Below are 9051 nucleotides of genomic sequence, written 5' to 3'. Positions count from 1 at the left end.
TAGAGAGGAAGACGGATGGAGTTGTAACAACTAGAGACAAAATGCAGAGGGTCGAGTACACCGAGGGAAAGAGACAACCAGACTTTGTCCACGTATCTGATACCTGAATAGGGCCTACCTTTTACAAACTATATCGAATTTGCGGAATGAACCATCCATTCGGTATCCGATTATTTACTATTCCCCATAGTTTCATAGGAATTGTATGCAAAATCACAAAATGTATTTTTGTTTTGCATTGTGGTTAAAATTATGACGAATGAGGGCACTATGACACAAAACCAAGTCCGGTGTATTGATTGTTCGAATTTTGAAGCCGAATATTCAGACACTTTGTTCCGTTTTCTGACTCATTATAATTTGACCTCTATCAACCGATTCAGACAATAAATATGATGTCGCTTTTATAACAGTCAATCAAGCATAACCTAAGAAAATATTCTCTTTCGATATATTGCGCCAAGTCTAAATTTGGAAATGATGTCAACAAAATAAGTATGATATCGCATACAATTTGAAAAATAGGAGGGAAACTTACTTATTCTTTTCTTCCTTTGTTAGGGCTTCCCTAGAAGGAACTTCAGCGATTAATTCAAATCACTCAACTGCGACACGGGCATTGATGTTTATTCGTCAGAGATATGCCCCAGTTAAGCTGACAAAACTGACACCAAACCGAACAAAAGCTACACAATTTTACACTAAACCGTTTGGCCCAGAATCGGTTGGTTTGAAATTGGTATGGAGTTGATTTGGCATCCTTTTTATTTAATTAAATGACATTCAATGACATGCATACAATCGTTTTTATTGTTTTAATACCGCTTATCCATCGAATATATTTATATGTTTTGTTACATTGTATATGCGTTAGTTTGTAAATACTTTTCATATGCAGTTAATGTTGAAATAAAACCTTTAAAATGTTGTGCACTAGCCGCACATAGATCTCTCGTTCCTTTTCATTATTAGGGATAATGTACAATATGATATATGATATTGATACCATTTCGCCTTAACCTGCACCAATACCCCTGCGTGGAAAGGCAGGTACACAAAATCTTAAATGCGTCCGAAATCACCCCTTCCACATCAGTTGTCAATTTGATACTTACTTTAATATGCCATATTCTCAAGAAATATAAATCAGGAATAAAACCTGGTGATATTATTACTAATTTGGTTGTTAAATGTGTGTATATAATATATGGATGATGTATGTACTGTTTACTGTGCAGTTATAGCACGGGTCAGAATGATAAGGAAATGCAAATTGATCCTCTTCATCTTATGGTTATGCAAAAACACGTTCATATAGATGAGTTCCCACATATTTAAGTCTAGAGTGTAGCAACTTTAATTTCAACAATCTCCATCAACACGATCTCCTTGTACTTGCTGCAAGCCGTAGATGGCGAAATCCCTGAATTTGTTATACCCCGGCAAAAATTCATACTGAGCCTAGCGATGTGTGGATCACACCATCCTCGGATTGCAGCAGGTAGGGGAAAGGGAGAGATCGTAACTGCAAGATAAAATCAAGCCGGCCATATTTGTCAATGATGTTACTCCAATTAGAAGAAGAAAAACTTTGCAGCAGTTTATAAGATTGTGAGTACACATGCACGTTATTTATTTAGAATCAATGAAATCTGACAAAAAGGGTTTCAGAGCTTAGAGAAACTATAAGTGAAATGTATGAATGTAATCAGTAATTGCCATACCTACATATATTTGTTTCCAAGGTTATTTTCTTTCTTATCATTTCCAGGTCAAGGTTATCCTGTACCAGAGCACGACGCTTGATAGTAGTCATATAGAAGAGGCCGATTGTCATCAGATCGGGGCAAGGTATTATATTTCAAAAGCACTTTATTTTCTTCTCTTTTGACCACATACCAACTGTACTTCAACACATACTTAATTCCTTTTTGTCTCTGAACAGTCAGTTGACTTGTACATTTGTTATCAAAATAATAATGAGAATTTGTAATGTGCCATGTCTGTCAAATTTGACACTCCTAGCGCAAATGTTACAAAATTTCAAAAATATTGTGGGCATACATTCAACTAAATGTTCAAAGTAATTCAAGAAAAGAAAGCATGTAAACATAAGTTTACAGTTTATTTTAAACAATGTATACAGTTTTGTAGGAGGTATCGAAGCAGGAGTTTCTCATCCATATTTTTCGGAAGAATTATGGTTTTGTTAGTGAGCATAGAATGAAATACAAGTATCTTTGTTGCTATATCATTGTGTATGTAAAGGATTTGTTGGTACCAAATATTCGCACGTTGTAAGGGAAAAGGGACATTAAAATAAAGGGTTATATTAGATTTGAATATCACCACATCATAACCCTCTCTTTGAAATATTGCTACATGTCGACCACAGGTGCTTTAGACATTATACTGTACAGTTTTGCATCTGGTGATTGGCCATCACGCCTGGTATTAAATGTAGACAAAATGTACCTGTAAAATGAGGAACTGATATGTGGTGTATTAGAGTGTACACACAGGGGCGTCGCTAGACCTTTTTCAGTGGGGGGGGGGGGGGGTGTAGAGGCCAACGATTACCAAAAAAACTAGCCACCAATTACCGACAAAATTAAATGTCCCAATATCTACAAATTTAACAAAAGAGCAGCAAAAATAATGTTCAAATGTCGAAAATCAATTGAATATGTTAAGTATTGGCTGAGATATGACCATCTGAATAAATATATTTCCTATAGGAACTCGCGATCGGTGTTATTTGCTCTGGCTCCTAATGGTTAGGAGCCAGAGCAAATAACACTGAGTTCCTATAGGAAATATATTTATTCAGATGGTCATATCTCAGCCAATACTTAACAGATTCAATTGATTTTCGACATAATTACGGACATTATTTTTAATGCTCTTTGGGAATATGAAGAAAAAATTGAGAAATTCTAAAAATAGATTTTTGAAGACGTCACACTTCAGCACTCTATAGATAGTCCATAGGAAAAACAATTTAGCCTTCGGCCCCGGGTTTATAGGGTTAAATTTGTAGATATTGGGACATGCGTATGCGCAAATGGTCATTTTCCTCGACGACATAAATATATGAATTATTTCGTCAACTTAGTCAGCATCATAGTTTAGATAGCTATATATTTTAATGCAGGCGCGGAGCTAGGATCTTATTTTAGGGAGGGGCTGCAGTATAGTGAGCAAGCGAATCACTTAAAGGGTGAGGGGGTGGGTGATAGGCCTCCCGCGCGAAGCTTTAGACGTTCCCTTAAATTAATAGGAAAAGAAGACGATTCGGTGTACTGTTCTCGACTCTTAATCCTTATCTGAATTCAGTTCTCCCCTCCCGCACGAAGCGCGGAAGTTTTGACGTTTCATTAAATTATTAGAGAAAGTAGACGGTTCGTTGAACCGTGCTCGACTGTTTATCCTTGTCTGAATGAAGTTTCCCTCTCCCACGCGAAGCGCGGAAACTTTGACGTTTCATTAAATTATTAGAAAAAGCAGACGATTCGGTGTACTGTTCTCGACTCTTAATCCTTATTTTCAGTTCTCCCCCTCCTGCGCGAAGCGCGGAAGCTTTGACGTTTCATTAAATTATGAGAAAAAGCAGACGATTCGGTGTACTTTTCTCGACTCTTAATCCTTATCTGAATTCTGTTCTTCCCCTCCTGTGCGAAGCGCGGCAGTTTTAACGTTTTATTAAATTATTAGAGAAAAAAGACGATTCGGTGTACTGTTCTCGACTCTTAATCCTTATCTGAATTCAGTTCTCCCCCTCCCGCGCGAAGCGCGGAAACTTTGACGTTTCATTAAATTATGAGAAAAAGCAGACGATTCGGTGTACTGTTCACGACTCTTAATCCTTATCTGAATTCAGTTCTCCCCCTCCTGCGCGAAGCGCGGAAGCTTTGACGTTTCATTAAATTATGAGAAAAAGCAGACGATTCGGTGTACTTTTCTCGACTCTTAATCCTTATCTGAATTCTGTTCTTCCCCTCCTGTGCGAAGCGCGGCAGTTTTAACGTTTTATTAAATTATTAGAGAAAAAAGACGATTCGGTGTACTGTTCTCGACTCTTAATCCTTATCTGAATTCAGTTCTCCCCCTCCCGCGCGAAGCGCGGAAACTTTGACGTTTCATTAAATTATGAGAAAAAGCAGACGATTCGGTGTACTGTTCACGACTCTCAATCCTTATCTGAATTCAGTTCTCCCCCTCCTGCGCGAAGCGCGGAAGCTTTGACGTTTCATTAAATTATGAGTAAAAGCAGACAGTTCGTTGATCTGTTCTCGACTCTTAATCCTTATCTGAATTCAGTTCTCCCCTCCCACACGAAGCGCGGAAGTTTTGACGTTTCATTAAATTATTAAAGAAAGTAGACAGTTCGTTGATCTGTTCTCGACTCTTAATCCTTGTATGAATTAAGTTTCCCTCTCCCACGCAAAGGGCGGAATTTTTGGCGTTTCATTAAAGTATCAGAGAAAGAAGGCGATTCGTTGTACCGTTTTCGACTATAAATAAGCCCTAATTGTCTGAATTCAGTTTCCCCCTTAAGCGCGAAGCGCGGAAGCTTTGACGTTTCCTTAAAATTTTAGAAAAAGCAGACGATTCGTTCCGTTTTCGACTCTTAATCCTTGTCTGAATTCAGTTCTCCCCCTCCCGCGCGCAGCGCGAAAAAGTTAGACGTTTGATTTATTTATTATAGAAAGAAGAAGATTCGTTGTACTGCTCTCGATTCTTAACCCTTATCTGGATTCAGTTCTCCCCCGGAAGTTTTGGCATTTCATTAAATTATTAGAGAAAGTAGACGATTCGTTGAACCGTGCTCGACTCTTAATTATTGTCTGAATTCAGTTTCTCCCTCTCCCGCGCGAAGCGCGGAAACTTTGACGTTTCATTAAATTATGAGAAAAAGCAGACGATTCGGTGTACTGTTCTCGACTCTTAATCCTTATCTGAATTCAGTTCTCCCCCTCCTGCGCGAAGCGCGGAAGCTTTGACGTTTCATTAAATTATGAGTAAAAGCAGACGATTCGGTGTACTGTTCTCGACTCTTAATCCTTATCTGAAATCAGTTCTCCCCCTCCCGCGCGAAGCGCGGAAACTTTGACGTTTCATTAAATTATGACAAAAAGCAGACGATTCGGTGTACTGTTCTCGACTCTTAATCCTTATCTGAATTCAGTTCTCCCCTTCCCGCGCGAAGCGCGGAAGCTTTGACGTTTCATTAAATTATGAGAAAAAGCAGACGATTCGGTGTACTGTTCTCGACTCTTAATCTTTATCTGAATTCAGTTCTCCCCTTCCCGCGCGAAAGGCGGAAGTTTTGACGTTTCATTAAATTATTAGACAAAGTAGACAGTTCGTTGATCCGTGCTCGACTCTTAATCCTTGTCTGAATAAAGTTTCCCCCTCCCACGCGAAGGGCGGAATTTTTGGCGTTTCATTAAATTATTAGAGAAAGAAGACAATTCGTTGTACCGTAGTTGACTCTTAATCCTTGTTTGAATACCGACACACCTGACCCGACATAGCAACATATTTACCCGTGTCTTTCTTGCTCCCTCGACGAGACGACTCCGCCCAACAATCCCCTTTCTCTTTTGCTCCCATTCCTCCTTTCTCATGCTCTTACCTCCCCTCTCTCTCCTCTCTTTCATGTCCCGTTTCTTTTGTTTCCCTTTTCTCTTTTTTCTTCTTTTTTCCCCTTTTTTTTCTTCTCTTTCTTTTCCTTTTCTTTCCTCTTCTCCCTCTTTTTCTTTTTTTCTCTTTCTTTCTTCTCTTTTCTTTCTATTCTTTTCCTTTCTTTCTTTTCTTTTCCTTTTCTTTTTTTTCTTTTCTTTTCCTTTCCCTCTCTTTTTTCCCTCCCCCTTTTCCCTTTTTTTCCGACGGCAGCGCAATTTTACCGACAATATCCTGACGGGTGGGGGGGGTGTCGCACCCCCACCCCCCCCCCTTTGGTGACGCCCCTGTGTACACATGTACTTGTTCAATGTAGACATCATCTCTGTTAAGGTGTGTTGGGTACAAAGTTCACCCCATTGAAAGACCTAAGTTGCTTCTAAATAGATGCTCTATTTCTGTGTACTGTAAATATTTTATTATGTATCCCAGACCAACATTTCACATAGCGTGTACCTTGTTATCTAATAAAAACTGGAAATATAAATGTTATGATTTCTAGAGTAGCATTTTTTTTTTTTTTTAAACATAATACTTCCACAGCTAGAAAGAGCTCCTCACACTTTTGCGAAGAGTAAGATGAAAATCCCAGTCTTATGGAACATGGCAGAGGCATGATAATTATTGGGATGCACTTTGTATTTCCACTCCCACAAATAAATCACACTGAAAAGTTGAATGATTAACAACAATCAAAAAATCAAAAATATCCAATATTTGGTGCACTTTGATATCAGATCCCTGTAACCATCAAGTCCTGTATGAAGGCCACATTTCTAATTGGATGTACCTCATTAATGAACAAATGTTGTTTGGTTCATGTATCTGCTAGCCGAACAAAACTTTTAAATGTATCCAGTGGTCACAATTACTGGGATGTAATTTTTTATAACAAGAAAAGACAGTTATACATGTACATGTATGTTGTAGATATATTTTACAGCAGTACTACAGTATGTCTTTTTGGCATGCATATAGGCCCAGTTTGGGTGATTCATCGCTCAATTTGTAATAAATAGTGAACACAATTACGAAATATCCACAAAATTGCCCCAACATTGTTACATGCTGTACTAGGACACAGACGTGTAATTTGCCCAATGTTTACAAAGTTAACGGTGTATATTTACTCTTTCAATAAGACATGCCATTTTCTTAAGCCAACATAATCATGCATTTCAATGCATTTCACCTCCATGTTAGATATCCTTGCGACATCACTTACATTTTAAAGCACCTACTTCCTCAAACTGGTTGTCTTACAATAATAATATGGTTCATTTTTTGTTTACACACATTTAATGTGGGGTAGTACCACAGGAGGGAATTCAATAGTACTACACAGATTATCTGTATGTTATAGAGGTCCAATGAGTTTAAGTTATTCCAACTTCCCGGTTTGTATCTTGTATTGATAGTAAGCTGTACATGTTGAAATTACATGTACATCTACATGTGTGTTCAAGTATTGATCAATTGAAACCCAGTATACAGATTAATACTGTTCAAAATGTGCACTGGACTAGTTTGTATGTACATGTATATATTATATAAAAAGATTATGAGTTGGGTAAACGAGATGTACAATGTATATAATCAGTCAGTGTTTAAACATCATTGAAATTAATTTGATTATAAGATTACCAATTAAAAAAAATATAAATATTTTGATATCCTGATGAAAAGTATCCTCTAACAGATCTTATAGTTTGATGCAAATATTGTAAAACTATCAAGGAGATCTACACGGACAACATTTCACCACCATCTTTCTCTGTTGTTAAGAAAATCTACCACATAGATTGCTGTAGTGTTTATTTTAATTTCGTACGCCAGCTTAATAATGTTATGCTGAACTGTCATCTGAGACTTTTTAATGGAGTGTTAGAGATGAAAAGCTTGAACTTGAATATTTATGCCTAGCCGTTTTATCTTCTTCTTCTTTTTATGTATGATACAGGAGTGCAAGAGAGAAGATTATCAAGATGGTTTCGAGAGGAGGAAGGTGTCTGTGTTCGGTGCTCATATTGACAGGTTTGTTATTCCTAATCGAGTATATTAAGTGTGTCCAAGAAAAAGGACACCTGATTATCGGTACATTACTCATTAATTCCAAATCTTTCGTTTCCTCAAGGAAAATAACGATTGCAAATTGTACTGCTTGCTTGGTCATGCTTGATCCCTCTATCTTGAAAATCACCCTGGCATTTTTAATATGAGAACATCAAAATTATATTCATTTTTATATAATAAGTAGTTGATCATCTCAATTTTGTATTTTTCCAAAACCATAATGAACCAAATGTAACAGCCATCTGCTTATTTTGGACAAAAGGGCTACTGACAATTACGCTTTAGACTGTCTGACAGCCCCCATGCATGATTTATCAAGATATACACATTAATTAAATTATAATTTTTGATTATACAGTAATTTACCCAAAAAATTTGGTTTTGTTTATCAGGGACATCATGTATTAGGTATATGTTCTCGTGCACCTCCAAGCTCTGCATCAAAATTGCAGTGATCCAATATTTGCTCCAGTGGCAATTGCTTCAGTCTGTATTTTGTCATCAAGTAATTGGAATTGAGGTTTAGGTTATATTTAGGGTAAATGATACGGTTAGGTATAATGTTTGGTCCAGAGTTGAAGTTAAGTAGTTTATAAATGGGGAAATTACCATGGAGCACTTGTCAGCACAGCCCGGTAGATAGAATTAGACTCTTGAACATTTACAATACAATTAATGGAGATGGTACATTATTATTTTATTTTGTGAAAGAGTCAAATAATTTCATTTACTCTCTCTTTCCCAATATGCAGGTTTCCTGTTGGGAGCAGCAAATGGAGCTACAAGTAAGTTGTTTATCATAACCACAGTTTTTATTCTAGAGAGATGAAATTGCTTAATTTTAGTGAAATATAATAGTAGACACAATTCAGTTTTATCTGTAGGAAATGTAGGTATTTATTATAAGTGTGCTAACACGTCGAGCAGCTTTAATTCACATTTCCATAGCAATGAAATAAGATATCATAGCAAAATTACTAGTTTGCAAAGTGTAGTAGGGAGTTATGAAATAGGTCATGGATAGGTCATGGATATAAAGAAGAAGAAAAATCTGAGAAAAATTGTAAAATTCTTTAAATTTTCAAATGCCTTTGTCATAAGAAAGAAGGTTGGCTGATTACATTTTTTGCCTAATCTGTTTCATAACAGGCTGAAATATGGTAAAAATTCATGTCCTAATTTAGTTGCATAATAACATATATTTTCATTAGAATTTGATTGAGATCGGTTAACTAATTTTAAAAAGTATACTTCCGACAGTTGTCCAATGACTTCAAATTAAAAAACATGCCT

At 36.8% G+C, this 9051-nt stretch overlaps 1 long non-coding RNA gene across 1 annotated transcript; it reads left to right on the top strand.

Annotated features, from left to right (window-relative positions):
- Positions 1 to 1527: 1527 nt before the first annotated feature.
- On the top strand, positions 1528 to 8585 carry LOC115928603. Its single transcript, XR_004066103.1, has 4 exons — positions 1528 to 1611; positions 1772 to 1851; positions 7646 to 7719; positions 8511 to 8585. It is a non-coding gene; the product is annotated as an uncharacterized LOC115928603 (long non-coding RNA).
- The last annotated feature ends 466 nt before the right edge of the window (positions 8586 to 9051 follow it).

Source organism: Strongylocentrotus purpuratus, unplaced genomic scaffold (assembly GCF_000002235.5).
Source record: "Strongylocentrotus purpuratus isolate Spur 01 unplaced genomic scaffold, Spur_5.0 spur5_scaffold_3, whole genome shotgun sequence".
In the NCBI taxonomy this organism is placed as follows: domain Eukaryota; kingdom Metazoa; phylum Echinodermata; class Echinoidea; order Camarodonta; family Strongylocentrotidae; genus Strongylocentrotus; species Strongylocentrotus purpuratus.
This window is presented reverse-complemented; position numbering and strand designations above follow the sequence as displayed.